The sequence below is a fragment of the Chiloscyllium punctatum genome, chromosome 6 (genome assembly GCF_047496795.1).
Source record: "Chiloscyllium punctatum isolate Juve2018m chromosome 6, sChiPun1.3, whole genome shotgun sequence".
NCBI classification, from domain to species: domain Eukaryota; kingdom Metazoa; phylum Chordata; class Chondrichthyes; order Orectolobiformes; family Hemiscylliidae; genus Chiloscyllium; species Chiloscyllium punctatum.
In genome coordinates this window covers 68,763,840-68,785,299 of record NC_092744.1, presented here as the reverse complement: position 1 = coordinate 68,785,299, position 21,460 = coordinate 68,763,840, and the positions used below count along the sequence as shown (strand labels likewise).

The following is a 21,460-nucleotide window of genomic DNA, read 5'->3' as shown; positions in this document are numbered from 1 at the left end:
CTCACATTTATCTAAATTAAACCCCATTTGCCACTCCTCAGCCCATTGGCCCATTTGACAGAGGCTCTATCTCTTGGATTTCATGCAAGAAAAATAATTGGAATGTTTACCCCAGCTTCTAGCTGGTTGGAAAAGTTTACAGTGGTGCTACCAGAGCCTTGCTGCAGAAAGCAGTCAGCTTGAATTGTTACTTTGGAATAAACTTTACACATTTATTCAGTTGAGAAATAAACACTATCAACTTGTAGCAAATGCTTTTATCCATCCATTCCAATCTAGAATTGTAAACTCCGTTTCCTTGCAGTTGATATTTCAGGGACAGTTACAGGTTTTCTCTATTCTAGTTAATTTATAGAAGTTAAGATAAAGTCACAATATATAGCAATGAGAACTTTCAGGGTGGTGGTTTTAAAATGCAAGAATATATGTTTTATTTCAATGAAATTGACCTGGAATATGAAATTAATGTTTTATATCCCATCAAAGTCATGACTGCAGATTAAGTCAAGGGTCTTTATCGAGTATCCTTCAGCACTCATGAGCTGTAAAAACAATCACATTCCTTTAAATAGATTAGCTCATAATGTTTCAAGTATTATGCTTTTGCTATATTATGTTCCACTGGCATCAACTGCACGACTCCTATTCACCCTCTGTTATTACATCAAAGGACTCAATTAATTTAATCAAATATGATTTTCTTTTAGCTAATCTGTTCTGGCTGTCAGTAACCTATATTATGCCAAGTGCCAATTAATTTTGTCTGGAATTAATGGCTCTAAATATTTTCCCACCATCAAAAATAGGCTGATAGTTTGTAAGTGCCATTATCCTCTCCCCTTCTTTGAAAATTGATATAATATTTTCAATCATTTCATCCTCTAGAATCACTCTGTATCCAAAAAGAATTGGGAGATTGTGACCTGTACTATTTCAATTCTTGAATTTTTAATTTTTCAGTTAAAAAAGACTAATTATCAGTATGGAGACATGAAAGTTAGTTAAGTCCACCAAGTCCTGGACTTCTTCTTCATTACCCTTTCTACCACTTGTAGGAAGATAGGAACAGGAGTAGACCATCATTAATAAGATCATGGCTGATATGTGACCTAACTCCATATGCCTGCCTTTGGCCCATATCCATTGTTACCCTTGCTTAATAAAATGTGTCTATCTCAGATCTAAGTTTAACAATTGAGTTAGCATCAACCACCATTTGACGAAGAGAGTTCCATGCCTCTGTTATTCTTTGCATGCACAAGTGCTTTCTAATATCTCTCCTGGATGGCCTAGTCCTAACCCTTAGATTATGTCCCCCCCGTTCTGGAATTTTCAACCAGTGTAAATGGTTCTCTTAACCTACCCTGTCCTTCCCTATTAATATTCCTCAATCAGATCACCCCTTAACCTTCTTGAGAAAATATTTCTAATCTCTCATCATAACCCCTGAAATCTAGGTATCATTTTTGTAAACCTGCGTGGAACTCCTTCCAGGGCCAAAACATCCTTCCTAAGATGTGGTGCTCAGATCTGCTCACAGTACTTTAAGTGGAGTCTTACTAGGACTTTGTGTAACTGTAGTATAACATCTGCATCCCTGTAATTCAACCCTTTAGGTGTGAAAGCCAGCATTCTATTAGCATTCTGGATTATTTTCTGCATTTCTTTGTGGCATTCGAAAGAGCCATGCACCTGAACTCTTAAATCTCCTTAGACATCAACTGTATTCCCATAGCAATATGCATGCAACATAATCCCCATGCAACACCACCATGGGAGGAGGTCATGTGGTGGATGAGGTGCAAATGCTGGTGGTGGCAAGGAATGGAAAGAGATATAACAAAACATTGTCAGCAATGCCTAGTATGTGCCCAGACTGACCTAGAAATACCATTCAAGGCCCTTGTGTCATGCCAACCCTGACCAAAGGGACCATGGGAGCAGTTGCAAATCAATTTCAGGACTCCTTCCACTGAATTTGGAAGGCTTCTTGTTTGGACATAAACCCACATGAGTCTGTTCAGTGACAAAAGTTGTTTGAATAATGTTAGAAGAGGTAATCCCAAGATGGGCAATGTCATTACAGGTGAATTCAGATCAGAGAACATATTTTACAGACAAATGATTAAGTTACAGCAAGTAATTAAGAAGATACATGTAGTTTTGGCTGTAAGTATTAATGACTTTAAAAATAGAGAAGGCTGGGGATCCAGATGGTGGCGATCTGAACTGTCTGCTTTGCTGGGTTCTGCATCACAGCACAAGCAAAGAAGTGCTTTAACCCACCCCACTTAAGCCATTTCATTAAAGCTCAACATTGGAATAGTCATAGAATCTTTAGTAATCCTGTTTTGTCGATTGGAAATGACAAAACATGGAAAAGGAACAAGTAAATCCAGCAATTGGGGCCTGCGGCCACAGCTGCGACCCCCGTTCCCCCAACCCCTACCAGTTCAATGGACCTGATTACTTACCAGGCCTTACAGAAAGATCAAAGGTACAATCACGGAAACATTTAATACTAAGTTGGATCTGCTGTCAGCCATCATCCAAAAACATGAGCATCAACTTGAAAACCTTGTGAAGAGAGCAGATGAGTGTCGAGTATCGAACCATAGTGGCAGAGACCACAATAGGTTCATCTGAAGATTGGATCCAAGCCCTTGAAAAGCAGGTTCTTAATTTAATGAATCAAGTTGACGATCTTGAGAATGGGGCAAGAGGAAAAATATCTGTATCTTTGGTCTGCCGGATGGGATGGAAAGTGTCAGCCAGTGAGTTTTTTTGAGAACTGGATGCCATGATTCCTCAACTTGAAAGTTGAAGCAGGATAGGTGAAAATTGAAGGAGCTCACCGGGTTATGCCTTGCAGGTCAGGTTTGGATCAGCGCCCCCGCCCTGTCCTCATGTGGTTTCACAGCTAAGCGGACAAAGAGTCATGAAAGCATCCAGAACTCAAAGGAAAGATCCGAATGCTTTAATTCACAAGAGCTCCAGGATTATGTTCTTTTAGGACTTCTCAGCGGCAGAGATTCAGAAATGAAAATCTTTTGATGATATCAAGAAAAGACTAAGGGAACTCTGGATTCAGTATTCTTAAAGGTACTCAGCGGTGCTTCAGTTTGCTTTCAATAGATCCACATATTCTTTCGACTCTCCAGAGAAAGCAAAAAAACTTTGTGGACATGTTAAATTAGACTAGATGGTTTAATAGATATAGATAATAATTTCTTTTTTTCTCTTTAAAGAAAGTTCTGTTGGATATTTTTTGGTATTAACCAGTATCAAATTATAGCTGGTGATGGCAGAGTACTCACATTTTGAAAGTTTGTTAGTTGTACTTGTTTTAGTTTGCTCAGTTTTTAGATTCTATAAATCTCTTTTCATTGAGGCTCAATAATTTGTAATTTGAGTTCTTCCTCTCTGGTGTCTAAATTTTCCTACAGAATGTTATGGCTAGTGGCATGCTTAAATGGTGTATCTGGAACATTGAGGGGCACCAGTCGCCAGTCAAGAGGAAAAAGGTACTTTCCAGTCTCAAAACAGAGAGGGTGGATATTGCCTTATTACAGGAGATGCACCTGGATGATAAAGAACATTTGAAATCACAACATGGTGGGTTTGATCAGGTTTATTTTTCATCTTTTAATACTAGGAGTAGGGGATCGGCCATACTTGTTAGAAAGAATCTCCCAGTTAAGTTACTAGATTGCATTAAAGATATGCATGGGAAGTTCATAATCCTCAAAGCTTCGACATATGGTGAAGAATAAGGTATTTTGAATGCTTACTGCTCTCCGGCCTTTAATTTCCTGGTAGAAGCATTTTCTAAACTCATTAACCTTGCATTGTGGCACATTATCATAGGGGGAGATTTTAACTGTCGTATGGATCCCACAGTAGACAAAATGCCAAAGGGCCCCCATACCCTTTTTACAGTCTAAATGATTAGTGGATTTATGTGTAGAATTTAGGCTGGTGGATGGTAGAGACGTCTCTATCCCACAGGTAGGGATTTTACATTCTTTTCCAACCCGCAAGTGCCAGATCCGGATTGATCTTTTTCTAACCCCTGCAGCACTCTTGAATTTGGTGGTGTCTTATACAATTGGGGACAGTACCATCTCTGCAGCGGTATACTTATTAGTTAAGATTAAGGCAATATAACTGGTCCAAGACCTGGATCCCTTTATTCTTAAGGAAAGTAAGTTCATTGAGTATTTCTGCAATGAATTTAGGGCTTTCTTAGCCATTAATACAGACTCAGTCAGTAACCCATCCATTCTATGGGAAACTGCTAAAGCTTATGCAAGGGAGATAATTATTTCCTATCCTGCTAGTAGGAAGCGGTGGAAGGGAGAGCAGCAACGCTTGCTCGAAATGCGGTTGAAGGCAGCCGAGAAGTCATATTTTAATAGACCCTTGTGGCTAAGCTACAGAGGGTCACAGTGGATTGAATTTAATTGCATTTTGAGACTTTTTGATGATTTTGAGTAGCCATTTCTGGTTATGAAATGCAAACTCTGTAAAAGGAAATATTGATAAAGCGTTAATTTACTTGCTGTTTTTACAGACTGCCCCACTGTCAATTCTAACTAATCAGATCTTATGTCTTATTTGAATTTGAATCACAAACTTGAAACGAAGGCATGTTTAATTCGAGACTAATTAATCATTTTAAATACAACCTTGCAGTAACATTTTTGCCTCAGGTGCAGAATGATTCTGTGCTCAAGATAAAAGGCAGGAATCTGCTCCCAGCTTAAAATTATTCTAATCTTAACATTGAAGAGATTCTGGTACAATCTGTCGGGAAGCCACTTTATGGTCAAAGGTTTACCCTCCTTGCTAAGAAGCCATTTTGTAAAACAATTGTATCAGACATGTGAGCTGTGTAAGATTGCCTTATGGACTCTCCAATTACTCAGACTGGTATCTCTTTATGATCTCTTTAGGATAGCTTATCTTGCTAGCAGGCTGGGTATGTTTTGCCCACCTGATGAATGGCTTAGGGACTGTAGGAGTGATTAGTCAAGTGTACACAGACCTGTCAATTAACTTTTCTTCATTACAAATTATTGTCTTTTACTGTTATCTGTCTAATTAAGAACGTAATGTTTTTTCAAACTTCTGTATAAAGGAAGCCACTTTGTATCAGTACATCAGAGCAGCCTGCTGGGGCACTTGAAGAGCTGGTACCCTACACTCCTAGGTTATTAGAACCTAGTTTAGCTTATAGGTATCAGTGTTATGTTGCAACAGTGATGCTATTAGTGAATAAAGGGGATGACTAAAATTAAACTAAACTGTCTGTAAGAGGTTTTTATTCCAGACTTCCAAAGAGTATGATCTCCAGTTCAAACCGAGAGAGAGAGAGAGAGACTTATAGGTCTGAGTCCACAAGAGATTCCCTGGGCCGTCTTAAATCTGTACTTTACCACCTATGCAAATGCTCCCTTTAATCTTTACTAAACAAACATTCAGGAGACTTAAGGGGCTGTTTATGGTACAAGATAAAAGAGTTGAACCAGCCATTATTAAGTTAACCGAATTGCAACTGACTCACAGACTGGAGGGATTGGACCTCCCGGATATTAAAAACTTTCAAATAAGCTCTCTTTTATCCTATATTAATGACTGGGCCTGCGAGGACTCTGCTTCAATATGAAGATAGATATCGAAATGTCTCAGGAAAGGTGCTCCCTCATTAGTTTGCTGTGCTTAGACAAAATGATGACAGTTAAGGAATATTGTCATAACCCAATTGTTATCAAGACTGTTAAAGAATGGAGGGCAATGTAGCAGATCGAGGTCATTATGGCCAGAACATCATTTCTTATACCTATAATTGGTACTGCGGGTTTCCAACCAGGTTAACGGACTCGGGTTTAAACTCTGGGCTGCTAGGGGTGTGTCTTGCATGGGTGACTTATTTGAGGGACTTATTTGATCTGGTTTTTTCAGATCAGGGATTTTATTCAAAAAAGAACCACACTTTTAACTGACCCTTAGAGATCTGACACAGAGAAGAGGGTGCTTAGTTTTAAGAACATGCTCTCTGTCAGCACCCTTTATCATTTGTTGGAGGGTGGCCCATCAGATGAGATTCTGTGGCTTTGTGAGGTCTGGGAGAGACATGGGAGGACATTTGGGAAAATGCAAGAAAGATTTCAATTTACAATAGGACCCATGCTCTGCAGTTGAAGATTCTCCACAGGGTCCATCTTGCCCCAGATTACCTCTCAAAGTTTAAAATGGGATATCCTCAACCTGTCCTAAATGTCAAACGAGTGCGGGTACTCTGACTCATTGCCTTTGGTTTTGCCGCAGACTTCGGAAATGGCTGGAGTGCTGTGGTAGGTGTAATACAGAGGATCTTGGGGACTGAATTGGAGATGGACCCAGTCTCTCTTCTTCTGGGCCTGGCCAGTGTGCTTCCTTTAGACATGTAAAGGCAAAAAAACTTTTTAATATCCTTGCTTTCTGTGCAAGGACAAGTATTTTATTCCCCCCCCCCCCCCCCCCCCACTCCCCAGGTCTTTCGGGTTGGCATAAGTTAGTCATGGAGCAAATCCCTTTGGATTTTCTTATAAGTACGGTGCACCAAAAAAACTGAGACTTTTTACAAGACATTGCAACCCTTTTTGGATTACTTGGATGCAGACTTAGCTACCACTCTAATAAGGGCTTTTATATAGCCATGACGGTCATGTCTAATGAATCTGATATCCTGAGAGGAAGTATTACGAACAGATGAATGTGTATCAGTTAATGCTCTCGATAGTCGAGAGCTATTGTTTTGCTACGCTGAGCCATAATATTTATTATTTATTTGACTAGATGTTTCTTATACGTATATGTACATGAGTGTAGTTCTGTTCTTTTTGTATTGTTTTTTCTTTGAGTTGTGTTGTTTTTGGTTTATTGTAATATTAAAATATCTCTTTTGCAATAAAAAATCTTTAAAAAAGAATAGAGAAGCCTGATTTACCACAATGCAGATGTTGGTGAAGCTTTACCTGAAGTTCTGTGCGCGGTTTTGGTCCCACGTTTAAAAAAAGAATATATGGTATCAGAGTTTAAAAGAGATTTAATAACCAGTTCCTGGAATGAAGGGGTTAGCTTATTGAGAATGACTAAAGAGGTTAGGCCTTTGTTCACTAGAATTTTGAAGAATGAGGGATGATATTGGAATGTACAAAAATCTGAACGGATTTAACAGAGTAGATGTTTTCACTTGTGGGAATAATGAACTAGGGAACATAAATACAGACTAAGGGGACACTCATTTGAAAACTAAGAAGTGAGAGGACTTCTCTCCAGAGGGCATTGAATGTTTGGAATTCAGTCCACTATAAAGTTGTAAAGGCTATACCACTGAATGTAGTCAAAGACACTTGATAGATTTTTGAATAATCAAAGAGTAAAGGTCTTGGGCAGGCTTGAGAGGGGCTGGATAGCCTACTCCTGTTCCTATATCTTATTATTAGGAAATTTATCCATTGCTGGGAATCAAACAAAATTTCACTTCCCCTACCACCCACAGAGCTCAGATATGGCAGACTGAATGAATAGGATGTTAAAGAAAGCATTAGCTAATGTCATCCAAGAGACTGGGCAGGAGAAGGCAGGTTTATTAGCTGGTATCCTGATGGAACTCTGGGGATACTGAGCAGAATCCCTGGATTGATTCTGTACAAGTTGATGTTGGGAAGAACTATGAGATTGTCATGGAATGTTGTGACTGGTAGCGATAAGTAAGGACCCACAAGTGCAAGTGTCAAATGTTTTGTGAGAAAGCAGCACAAACAGCTGTACTACATGCCAAAGAAGATTAGACATCAGCAATTTCTGGGTCATATAGAGGCAAAGGTAAAAGCAGAACGTGCTGACATACCCACTGTGGGAGATATGTTCAACACGAGCTGATACCTGTTATTCTAAAAATCTCCAATATTGGTTTACCCAAGTGAAGTTTGAGTTAAACTTGAGGACCGTTGTACAGCTCTGGTCAGACAAGTACCAACATGGGTGGTTTGAATTAATGGTTGAGGGTGGAAAATGGCTGCATGTGCAGCCCAAGGTAAAGAAGGTAAAGGGTGACTTGAACACATTCCTGATGAAGGGCTTATGCCTAAGACATCGACTGTCCTGCTCCTCGAATGCTGCCTGACCTGCTGTGCTTTTCCAGCTTCACACTTTGTAACACTGGAACACAATTTGGTCAAAGGTGTCACTATATCATTTAAAATGAGGACCTCAGTGGTAAATTAGTTTCAAAAGGTTGAGTCCCTAAGTTTTCAACTTAAGACATTCTTAGAAAAGTGACAAGGATCCAGGACAGAGATCGTGGACCAACACCTTACCTGAGTAATTCAGAGTTTGGGCACAGGAACTAGAGACTCATGCTGGTTTATTAATGAATTGATCAAGGTGTTGTGAAATCTCTCGGATATGATCCGAAATTATGTTTGCAGTATCTATGGATCATGGATACTTGAATAGTTAAGGGAAAATCTGATGGAAATTCATAAAGATGATGTACCATTGTGAATAACTAATGTACTGTTCTTTAACCTGAGCATGGCCTGACCAGTTACCAATTCAAAGGTTTAGTGCATGCATAGAAGGCTAATGCAGAATGTGTTTTATAGGATAATGTGTTAATTGCATGGTTCCGCCAATACCACTCATACCAGAGTCAACACCCATTAAGACGTTATATAAGGTGGAGAATAATAGGGTAGTTAGGGGTTACTATTATTTGAAGCATTGTCAGACACCATCATATGTAGTATAGCTGGCGGAGATATAGTAAGTACTTGTTTAGATAGAAGCAGTTTAGAAGCATCTTTGGTAATGTAGGCTCATCCAATATACGTAACAGAGGAGGCAAGATGTGGACTTAATGGAGACTATGTGGGCAGCAAAAAAGCCAACACCTGTAACTTGCATGGACAATGGAAGATATTATTTTACTACAGGTAACAGGAGATTTGAGTAGAATAGCAGTCAATTATGTTCCCTTTACAACCATTCAGTGAGCTTACACTCACAGGTGCCAATGAAAGTGGTAAAGATAGAATTAGTGGAAATGTATAAAGAGGCAATCTTGGAATACATGAAAAACAACCTGACACCGTCCTTAAACCAGTTTTCCTATGTTATTGTACCAGTAGCCAAACCAACCTAATCAGGGATGAAGCACAGCAAGCATGAGGCTATATTATATACTCCAGCAAATGTCAGACAACATTGAATATCTAGACTGTACCAGCTGGTGGGAGGAACTATAGAATTAAGGAACAAATATACAGATACATCCACATATCTGAATGATCTCACATGCCCTGGTTATTGTTCAACTCTTTATCCATTTTATATCTAACACATCTCACATATCGCCTCAGGAGATCATAGACGATGACAACAGGAATTCAGAAATTAGGGCAAAAGAGTGATATGTCAATTAAACCTGAATTGAAGGACCAAATAGTACAGATGGTTTGACCCATTACCTTAACGATGCTAAGCTTGATACCTGGCCAGTTTTTCAAGTGCAGGCTGCTTAGGTGTATTCAGTACCTTACTTGTGAACAGCCAAAGAGATAGGCTATTTTTAATTGCTGATCTTTGGGATGTAGGTCCTTTTTACCTAGCATCACACAGGCACTGAAATTCATATACCACATTACTTATTCATGTAATAGGCAGAACATCATTTTGACTTGATGGTAGTATCCCGTTTATGGCAAACACCACTATTGTAGAGTAGCAGTGCGATATATCTAGCTTCACCTGTTTCTCAAACATTTAAAATCCCCTTGGGAATTGGAGGTATTCTATTTCCACAATACACTTTGTAAATAAGGCTGAAGCCATTTGATCATGATCATGAGAGACATTATTCCACTGGATGGCTTATGTGCCCTATTTCAGCATCAAGCCTGCATTGTGAGCAAATGGCTTCAGCCTTATTTACAAAGTTACTGATAAAACCAAATTTACAGTGCATGAAACTGAAACTTCCAATGCATACATTGATCAGTGAAGGCAGGCTTTTGATAGTAGTAGAGAAAGCCCAAACTGATCTCTTCATTAGGACATCAAGAAAAGGGAGCTCATTTGACTGCATCATTTCAAAGTGAATTTAAGCACAGGATGGATGACATTAAGACCTTTAAGACCTTTACATTTAGCTATCAATATAAATATAGTAAATGTATCATCCACACAGACATCACAAAATCTAGGAAATTTCCATCAAAGTTGTCATTCCGTCAAAGAAACATTTCTTGTGGAAACTAACAAACGTGTTTGTGAGATTTGGGTGATGTGAGGATCTCGTGGCAATGTCATCTGTTTGGGCATACTTGGTGTCATTAAAACCAAACTCAACTGTATGAATTGCTGAGTTCATATATTCAATTAATACAGATTCACATAGTGACATCAGGTCTAGATTGCAATGATATAGACGTGGAGTCATAGAGGTGTACAGCATGGAAACAAACCCCAATGACCCTACTCATCCTTGTCAACCAGATTTCCTAGGCTGAACTAGTCCCATTTCCCTGCATTTGGCCAATATCCCTCTAAGCCTTTCTTATCTATGTGCCTGTCCAAATGTCTTTAAAATATAGTAACTGTACCTGCATCTACCATTCCACATATGCCCTCTGTGTGAAACTGTTGCCCCTCGCATCACAAATGTCTATGGTTCCCTTGAATGTTATATTGGTGAATAGGTTAGCAATGTCAAATGAGCAGGAAGACCCGACACTACTATCCATGTTCAAGTCTTGTATGGGTCTTCATAGATGTAAAGGAAATCTTTCACTGTGTATGTGAACAGCTTTCTAAAAGACTTTTGTAGCAATTGACGCAATCATTTAGCCAGTTCACTTTGCATAAAAATGTGTTTTTTTATATTTGATATTTCTTGCCAATTAGCCTGATGTGGCTAATAAGATGAAAAGCTTTGAAAATGTCTCTTTTGTCAGTAATACTTCTGATTATGAAAATTGGCAGAAGGGTAATTAAATCAAATGTAAGAAGAAATACATATACAGCATTTAAATTTGTCTGTTTTGTTAGTAACTTCACTTCCACCAAATTTAGCCATGTTTATGAGGCATCTATGGTTGACAGTGAATAAAAGCCTCAGTGTTGTTGCTGTAGATAAATAAATCCACTAGTAATGTGAAGAAAAACACATTGACCCAGATTCAAGGATACTGAGCAAACATTTTAGTTATTTGCCATCTGTCTGAACTCTCCCTATTGATCCAGAACTAGTTATTTCCCCTTCTCTGAACTCTGACTGAGAAGTGTGTTTGTTCTTTCTGCCCTTTTTGCCATTATTCTTTTGCACATCTATAGCCCTCTAGGTTCATGTATCATCCTTTTTAACCTCTAATGCTATGAACACTTTCAAGAAAATCATAAGGTTTGTATCTAATATGTAGATTTGGTCATATGTTCCTTTCTGCATTGTTGAAATAAAAATGCATCATTGTAATGACAGACTCTGTCTAATAATAGAAAATAATTAGAAACCTGCTGATTCTAATGACCGAATTTGGCTGCTGATTACAGTTTTAACAGAAGGAAGGAGACATCACTCAGAGAGTCAGCTGTCCAGTTGACCTTTAATATCCCCACTACTCTTCAAAAAAGAGATAGTATTAAGATACTAATTATAGGAATGAAATTTATACCATTTACTTCAAAATTTCTGAGCTTAGATTCCATCAAATACAACCCTAGCCCTAATCTAGTTCCATATGTGTGAAAATTAGCAACTAAGGGAGGGACTTGAATCAAATCTTGTAGGTATATTTACTGCAGTTTTATCAAATAATAGCAAACATAGCTTTCACTCTAATATTTCAATGTTCCTTAGAAAGTCTTGTATTGTTAATTGATTTCCATAGATAAGTAAATGGCTTTCTGAGTAAAAATGCATTTTAGATGGATTACTTTAGAAAATTTGTAAACGTTCCTCCAACAGTTACCTTATTTTCCCCACAATTGAAATGTGCAGGCACACACAGATGTTCTGTCCCACCGTGCTGCCTTTGAAAAACACTTTTTCATTCTGTTCTGTCATTTGTTTGACTGGTTCAACCTCAAGCCTGAAATTTGAGGAACATTGTAAGGTTTAAATATTGGTTTGATTATTGTCTCATGTTCATTTGCAAGACAATGTGGTTCCAAAGTGCACAGAATTTTTTTATTCCTTAAATGATTTCATATTATCAGACTACCAAATATTTTTGTCTTTTAATGAGCTTGCATTTAAAATGAAGAAAATTAAGCCACATAATTTTCACAATGTTTGCAACAGCATGTGCTGTCAACATTAATGATTGAGAGTTTGAATTTCACCAACAGAGAAAGGAAAATTTGATATTTGAGTTTCTTTGCAATCTCTTTCCTTGCATCTCCCAGCAGCTGTTTAATGCAATTTTGGAAGCAGCACACTTGCACTACTGGTCAAGGAATGAAAATGAACAAGAGATTGCATTTATGTAGTGTTCTTAGATAGAAGCTAAAAGAAATGGTCTCCACATCTAATTCCCACTTGGGTACTTTCTGTAGTCATATCTCAGTAATCCCAACTATATTTGTGGGCGGCACGGTGGCCCAGTGGTTAGCACTGCTGCCTCACAGCGCCAGAGACCCGGGTTCAATTCCCGCCTCAGGCGACTGACTGTGTGGAGTTTGCACATTCTCCCCATGTCTGCGTGGGTTTTCTCCGGGTGCTCCGGTTTCCTCCCACAGTCCAAAGATGTGCAGATCAGATGAATTGGCCATGCTAAATTGCCCGTAGTGTTAGGTAAGGGGTAGATGTAGGCGTATGGGTGGGTTGCGCTTCGGCGGGGTGGTGTGGACTTGTTGGGCCGAAGGGCCTGTTTCCACACTGTAAGTAATCTAATCTAATCTAATCCAATTGATATTTGGTTCTTCATGACATATTATTGCCTCCAGTTCCCCTGTTTTATGCAATGCTGTTCAGACAATTTGGCCATGAAATTCAATAATTTGCAATCAGTTGCGAGATCATGATGTACAATCAAACCATGTCATATGATCGTGTCTATTGCTTCCAATGAAGGAGGCTTGCAAACTTTGTGGTGACTTCCAGCTTAAGTGTGGTAAGTGTGCAGCTGAGTGGCTGTGTGCCTCAGCAGGCGAAAAAAGCATAAATGTTATTAGGAGATTCCTGTTATGATGAAAGGGAAGGCTGGTAGGTATAGGGAATGCTGGATGACTAAAGAAATTGAGGTTTTGGTTAAGAAAAAGAAGGAAGCATATATCAGGTATAGACAGGATAGATCGAATGAATCCTTAGAAGAGTATAAAGGCAGTAGGAGTATACTGAAGAGGGAAATCAGGAGGGCAAAAAGGGGCTATGAGATAACTTTGGCAGATAAAGTTAAGGAGAATCCAAAGGGTTTTTACAAATACATTAAGGACTAAAGGGTTTTTGCATCCGTGGAAAAGGACAAGGAAGATATAGAATGTAGGAAAATAGATGGTAACATCTTGAAAAATGCCCATATTACAGAGGAGGAAGTGCTGGATGTCTTGAAACACATAAAAGTGGGTAAATCCCCAGGACTTGATCAGGTGTACCGTTGAACTCTATGGGAAGCTAGGGAAGTGATTGCTGGGCCTCTTACTGAGATATTTGTATCATCGATAGTCAAAGGTAAGGTGCCGGAAGACTGGAGGTTGGCTAACATGGTGCCACTGTTTAAGAAGGGTGGTAAGGACAAGCCAGGGAACTATAGACCAGTGAGCTTGACCTCAGCTGTTATTGGAGGGAAAATTATTGGAGGGAATCCTGAGGGACAGGATGTACATGTATTTGGAAAGGCAAGGACTGATTAGGGATAGTCAACATGAGTTTATGCGTGGGAAATCATGTCTCACAAACTTGATTGAATTTTTTGAAGAAGTAACAAAGAGGATTGATGAGGGCAGAGTGATGGATGTGATCTGTATGGACTTCAGTAAGGCATTTGACAAGGTTCCCCATGGGAGGCTGGTGAGCAAGGTTAGATCTCATGGAATACAGGGAGAACTAACCATTTGGATACAGGACTGGCTCAAAAGTAGAAGACAGAGGGTGGTGATGGAGAGTTGTTTTTCAGACATGGTGACCTTTGATGAGTGGAGTACCACAAGGATTGGTGCTGGGCCCAATACTTTTCTTCATTTATATAAATGATTTGGATATGAGCATAAGAGGTATAGTTAATAAGTTTGCAGATGACAACAAAATTGGAGGTTTAGTGGACAGCGAAGAAGGTTACCTCACATTACAAAGGGATCTTGATCTGATGGGTCACTGGACTGAGAAGTGGCAGATGGAGCTTAATTTAGGTAAATGTGAGGTGCTGCATTTTGGGAAAGCAAATCTTAGCAGGACTTATACACTTAATGGTAAGGTCCTAGGGAGACCTTGGAGTGCAGGTTCATAGCTCCTTGAAAGTAGAGTCGCAGGAAGATAGGATAGTGAAGTAGGTATGCTTTCCTTTATTGGTCAGAGTATTGAGTACAGGGGTTCGGTTAGGTCACTGTTGGAATATTGCATGTAATTCTGGTCTCCTTCCTATCGGAAAGCTGTTGTGAAACTTGAAAGAGTTCAGAAAAGATTTGCAAGGATATTGTCAAGGTTGGAGGATTTGAGCTATTGGGAAAGGTTAAGAAGGCTGTAGCTGTTTTCTTTGGAGCATCGGAGGCTGAGGGGTGACCTTATAGAGGTTTACAAAATCATGAGGGGCATGGATAGGATAAATATTCAGTCTTTCCTTGGGGTGGGGGAGTCCAGAACTAGAGGGCATAGGTTTAGGGTGAGAAGGGAAAGATATAAAAGAGACCTAAGGGGCAATGTTTTCACTCAGAGGGTGGTGCATGTATGGAATGAGCTGCCAGAGGAAGTGGTGGAGGCTAATACAATTGCAACATTTAAAAGGCATCTGGATGGGTATATGAATAGGAAGCGTTTGGAGGAATATGGGCCGGCTGCTGACAGGTGGGACTAGATTGGGTTGGGATATCTCGTTGGCATGGACGAGTGGGACGAAGGGTCTGTTTACGTGCTGTACATCTCTATGACTCTATAACTCTTATAGGGGTGCTGCAATTTGGCATTAGAAAATGCGACAAGTCATTTTGAAGTGGCCACAAAATGCGGTGACAGAAGAAGTTCAGTGGCCTTATACAAGTGGTTAAAATCCTTGAATATATCTTCAAATGTACAAAGTACATTACTAGCCTCACATTTTGCTTATTACACCATGTAGCCCCATCACTTACATACCGACAATCTCCATTAGTTAGGACACATACCTAATAACCATAGCTTTACCTCACTGACACACACTTAGCACAATTACAAGATTCAAACTTACATTGCTGAACTCACATCTGCCGTGCTATTCAATTACATCATCCAACATATTGCACAAAAGCCACAGACTTTTGCCTCAGAAGATTTCATGGTTCATCGAAATGGGAGGGTAGCAGCATGGTTGATTATCTTGTCCCAACAGAGGAAATGCTGCTTGCCATCATTTAAGTGATCACGACTAATGTCATAAATAATAATGTTGCTGAAAATATCAGCAATGATGGTACACATATCCCGAACACTTGAAACAATCCCTTGCCCTTATTTCCATTGAAAGTCCATAGTCTTTCATCATTCTATTGCCACTCCGGTGTAGAAGGAGTAGGATTTTTTAAAAACAAATTTATGCATTGAATGTTGGCTGTACTGAATAGACCAGCACTTATTGCCCCATCCTATCTGCCCGTGTGGGTTGTTGCAGTGCATCTGTAGATGGTTAAACACTACAACCACGTGCTTGTGGTGGAGAGGGTGAATATTAGATGGGATACCAATCAAGTGATCCGATTTGTTTCTGTATGACGTTGAGGTTCTTGATTATTGTTTGAGCTGCACCCACCCAAGGAGGTGGAGAGTATTCCATCACAGTCCTGATTTGAGGGAAGCCTCAAGACACTTAAGAACTGTGTGATCTTGACCATAGCATGGAAGGGTATGTGCCAAGTGCTGGAAAATAGGACTGTAGTAGATGGACGCTTGGTGACTGGCATGGACATGATGAGTTGAACGACCGTTTTCCATGCTGTAAAATCTCTATGACTCTGTGATCTGTGCCTGAAGATAAGATCTGTAAGAGCAGTTGTATTTTCCAATCTGACAATTGCAATGTCATAAGGAATCCTCTAATATGGGATATAAAAACTAGTGGTTTTCTTGTAAGAGAATATTGTCCAAACTTGAAAGTTGTTCAAACTCTCAACATAAGTTCTGTCATCGTGCCAGCATCCTCACTGTGCCTGCCTGAAGACATCATAAAGCATCTGTTACTAAAAAAAAAGTTACGGCTGTTAGGCAAATGATGTACAAAGCAAACATATATCATTCAAACAGTCCTGTAATAACACAGAACGAAAGAGATTCTTCAACAAGATCTTGACTTAAGAGCCAGCAACACAGTCCCAAATGTCCCATTTGAATTTGAATAACTTCTGTAACAGTCAAAAACCCACAAACCAGCAAAGTAAGCTGATCGACTGGTTTTATAGAGAACCTGGCTCCCGCTCCAAATTTAACCACTTTATACATTGAAACGAATGACCAGAGCACACTTGTATCACTGATTCCTGTTTATTGGGCAAATTGCAAATGAAGATTTGGCAAGCATCAGCACACTACTGGGTTTAAAAATTCTGAGTTCCGACTCAGTCCTATTCCATTGTGTGGCCAGAATCATCATATTCGTTGAGTAATCCACCTCAATGTTTTAGTTATTAAACAAACAAGTCAAATATAGACACTTTCTAAATAGGAGCTTTAACGTGTTTATTCTATTTACGAACTAAAATCACCAGAGCTGCTTCATTTCTAAAATGATCCCTGCGTCTCAACTTCCTCTCTCCATCTGGTAAGTACTGATGCCTACTGGGTTTCACAGGCACCAACAAGTCTTTACTCCAAATAAGCAATGATCCTTTGTATAAGGCTTTGAGACTTAATGCCAGCATGCAAATTGAGAATAGGACGTGTTAGGGATAAGCTTGATTCTGTTTGTGATAAGCCCTTTTTTTTCAGCAGGAGTTCCTGGATAGCAATCAGAAATGAGGACACTGACTAAATTTATCTCCACAGATCATGAGTAAATAGGCCAACTGTAGCTGATTAGCTCGATCAGTATGGACTGACTGAGCCAATTTTTCAGTGCCTCAGCAGTAGGACCGTGACCTAATAGGGGCAAGAAAATGTTATTGCTACCAAATTCAGGTGCCTTGTTAAATGCAATGTTTACATATAACTTTCTTTTTAACTTTTAGCATCATTAAATGATAAGCACAGACATAGGACCTTTAATTCATCAAAAGATCCTCATCATGATCCCCACCCCCATGCCAAGACATGCCCACCAGTCATCTCCATGGCTTCTGATACATATGCCAAGATAGCTGTTTATATGCCCCCCAAATTGCCTACTATATGGGCGGCACGGTGGCCCAGTGGTTAGCACTGCTGCTTCACAGCGCCAGAGACCCGGGTTCAATTCCCGCTTCAGGCGACTCTCTGTGTGGAGTTTGCATATTCTCCCCATGTCTGCGTGGGTTTCTTCCGGGTGCTCCGGTTTCCTCCCACAGTCCAAACATGTGCAGTCCAAAGGTGAATTGGCCATGCTAAAATTGCCCGTAGTGTTAGGTGATGGGGTAAATGTAGGGGAATGGGTCTGGGTGGGTTGTGCTTCAGCGGATCGGTGTGGACTTTTTGGGCCGAAGGGCCTGTTTCCACACTGTAAGTAATCTAATCATATACTCATTAAAATCAACATTTTGAAATTCTGGAAACAGATAAAGCTACCAATCAATCTGTGACACAGCCTTTACAAGAATCAGGCAAGCATTACCAAGCTGAAACACCAGCATCCCTTCATGAATGACAGCTCTGGAATTTTCTTCTCTATCGATTTTGCAATGTTTGTTTACAGAAAGTGAAGTGATTCCAAGTGCCTTGCAGTTTCAGTCACTGAAACTTAGAGTCTGGAAAATTGGCACTCCTACTGAGCTAGAGTGAATAAGTGTAGTTTATAAATTTAGTTTTTATAAAGTATAGTGATAAGTTATGAATAAATCACTTTTTTAAGGTTTTCCTTTTGCACATCCGCGTCACTATAGTATTCATTTCTTCTCTATAGTGTACAATTAATGTATGAGCATGCAAGTGCCATATATTGCATTGAAGATGAATTGTCATGGGGATTGTTTAGGAAGCATAACTTGGCATGGAGGAATGATGGGCAATGAGGGGTCTGGGAAGATATTTTGGAAGACATTAGGTGGCATGGATGGGACATAAGGAGTGTGAGAGGGGTGGAAGCTGCAGGACCTTCAACTAATAGAATCAATCTTCATTGCTTACCTCTGATAAGCTTACACAAAATCTTTAAGATTTCCACCAGTATGTTCCTTTGTTTATATCAAATAAAATTGTCTCACTGCTTAAATATTTTTCCATAATATAATGCTTCATTCTTAGTAGTCTAAATGATGCAACTTATTCCTTTCTTATAGGAGCTGTGCATACATTTTAACCTTAGTCATCTTAGGTATTTTACAATCTTAACCTATTTAGTCATTTATTTCATGACTTTAGATCCAAAAATAATTCTATTTGCCTTTTATATCACCTTAGCTACTCATCCTACCATCGTTTACTTCAACAGTGACATCAGTTGGAAACTGAGGTGAAAGACTGTGGGATTATATACAACAAATTTTATTTCTTTGGTTTTTTTTTAAATACATGGTGCCTAATCTTAACATATTTTGTTAAGATTCATCAATTTCATGGAGGATTTCTCTACTTGAAACCTAGAAAGTATTCTAGTGCTGTTGTCCCAAACTAGCATTATTGACTACATAACACATCTCTTTGCCTCCACCTGTTCAATACTATCTCAGTTCTCTCTTTTTCTGCAGCCAGAAGTACTCATCACTAGGAGCCTTGGTGCCTGCGTATCTTTAAAAGCTAATTGTGCATCCAGACAAGCTCTGTCAGTCTGGACATGTCCTGCACAGTTTGTGACATTTGTCCCGACAAGGCAGACAAGAAGAAATTGGCATACCACTTTGTGGACAGGGAGCTGGAGGACATGTTAGATTAGGGTAATGCAGAGGATAGACATCTTTTTTCCACAGCAGATTAAGACACAACACCAGACTTTGCTTGATTGTCCAAGGTTGCCACCCAGGTCAGTGTGGTCTCAGCCTTCTTTAGGGATGGCCAGCAGTGGAGAATGAAGATCAACAACCTTCTCCATTCTACAAGGCTAAGTGCCACCATATTCTCTCTGCTACCCCACTCTCACCTTATCTGTTTTATTGCACCCACCTCCCATCAAACTTCATGCTCTACCACTTTCACTGCTGCATGCAAGACTTATAACACCATGGGACAGTCAGACTAACCTCCGTAACAGAGAAACTACTGGAAGCAATTCTGAGGGACAGAATCTGGATTGGGGAGGCAGGGATGAATTGAAAACAGTCAGCATGGGTCTATTAAAGAGAGGTCATGTCACTCCAACTTGATTGAACTTTTTGAAGACATGACCAGGTATTTAGATAAGGACAGTACATTTGATGTAACCCACTTGAACTTCACCAGGGCTTTTGCTAAAGTACCACATGGGAGACTGATGCCAAGGTAAGAACTCATGGGATGCAAGGAAATTTGTCTAATTGGATCCAGAATTGGCTGAGTGGCAGGAAGTAGAAAGTGATGGTTGAGATGTATTTTTGTCACTGGAAGCCTGTGTTTAGTGAGGTTCTGCGGGAATCAGTGTTGAGACTCCTGTAATTTGGAGTATATATAAATGAGTTAGACTTGAATGTAGGAGAGTTTATCAGAATGTTTGCAGATAATATGAAAATTGGTAAGATAATCTTAAATTACTGTAGGATATAGATGGGCTGGTCAGATGGGCTGATTTGTGGCATATGGAATTGAATTCAGTTAAGTGTGAGGTGATGCACCTGGGCAGGACAAACAAGGCAATAGAATACAGGATGTATAGTCGGACCCTAGGCAGCACCAAGGATTAGAAGGATATGGTGTGCCTGACCATCAATCTGTTAAGGCAGTGAGACTGGTAGATAAAGTGGATAAGAGGGCATATGGGATACTTGCCTTTACTGGTTTAGGCATAGAGTTTAATACAGGAAGTTTATGCTAGAACTGTGTAAATGGTTGAATGAGTTAGAGTATTGTGTGCAGTTCTGGCATCCACCTTATGGGAGGGTGCAGTGCGATTTACCAGGATGTTATCTTGGCTACAGAGTTCTAGGTATGACGAGAAATTGGATAGACTTCATTGGAGCAGAGTAGACTGAGGGGGACCCTGATTGATATGTCCGAGGGGTGTAGATAGGATAAAGAGGAAGGAACTTTACCACTAGTAAATGACTGGGGCATAGATTTAAGGTAGAGATAGGAGGTTTAGAGGGAATTGGTGGTGGGAGGCTGAAATTCACTGCCTGTAAGGATAGTAATTGCACAAAATATTTAAGTGTATTAATGTATACTGCAATGCCAAAGCATACAATTCTATGGATTAATTGCTGGAAACTGGGATTATAATAGTTAGGTGGTTGTTTTTGACCATTATAGAATTGATGGACCAAAGGGCCTTTTCCTTTGACTGTATCATTGTATGACCTTCCCTCACTTGCTGTTACCCATCCAATTTCCACACACCACTAACACTAGGAGTAAGTGAGGACTGCAGATGCTGGAGACCAGAGTTGAAAAATGTGATCCTGGAAAACACAGCAGGCCAGGCAGCATCTGAGGAGCAGGAGGATGCTGCCTGGCCTGCTGTGTTTTCCAGCATCACATTTTTCAACACCACTAACACTGCCTGGCTTCTCACTGCCTACTCACTCACTCAAGATACCTTTACCCCACTTGTTCTAGCACCAGTTCTGTTCCATCCACTTTCATCTTATTTAATCTTTCCCCTTTCTCTCATTCCAGGAAATAGCTGCCCACAATAGGGCAGAAAGAGGCAAGACGGGGGTGGAAGTCTGCACAACATTCTGCTCCCTATCCCCCAAGATTATAGGTTCCTCGCACCAACTGCACCAAGCAGCCAAACGACCACCCCCAAGTGCCTGGAGGCTGCCCTTCAACTATTGTACTGGAAACCCCTGGCTGCAGGGTTTCTCCCTTGACTTGACTGAAGGCTACTTCCTTTAGACTTTGAGGTGAGGCCATTTAGTTTGAAGCACTTGCAATGTTTTTGCCATGTATGCTGCTGGCACATGTTGTAGTTATGAAATTGACATAGCACAACAATATACACAAACCTTACTAACCCCCTGCTTGATGACTGCT

The 21,460-nt window shown here is 39.9% G+C and overlaps 1 long non-coding RNA gene across 7 annotated transcripts in view; it reads left to right on the top strand.

Annotated features, from left to right (window-relative positions):
• The window catches only part of LOC140479063 (uncharacterized), a 46,253-nt gene that overhangs the window by 12,181 nt on the left and 12,612 nt on the right, over window positions 1-21,460 (top strand). For 4 of the 7 annotated variants that reach the window (XR_011960932.1, XR_011960929.1, XR_011960930.1 and 1 more), the window contains exon 5: window positions 21,101-21,330. The exons of 2 other annotated variants lie outside the window; for them this stretch is intronic. This is a non-coding gene — a long non-coding RNA (uncharacterized lncRNA). Of the gene's footprint in view, window positions 1-3,446; window positions 6,873-21,100; window positions 21,331-21,460 lie in introns of those variants that run through there. One more of the 7 variants, XR_011960928.1, reaches the window with a different exon arrangement.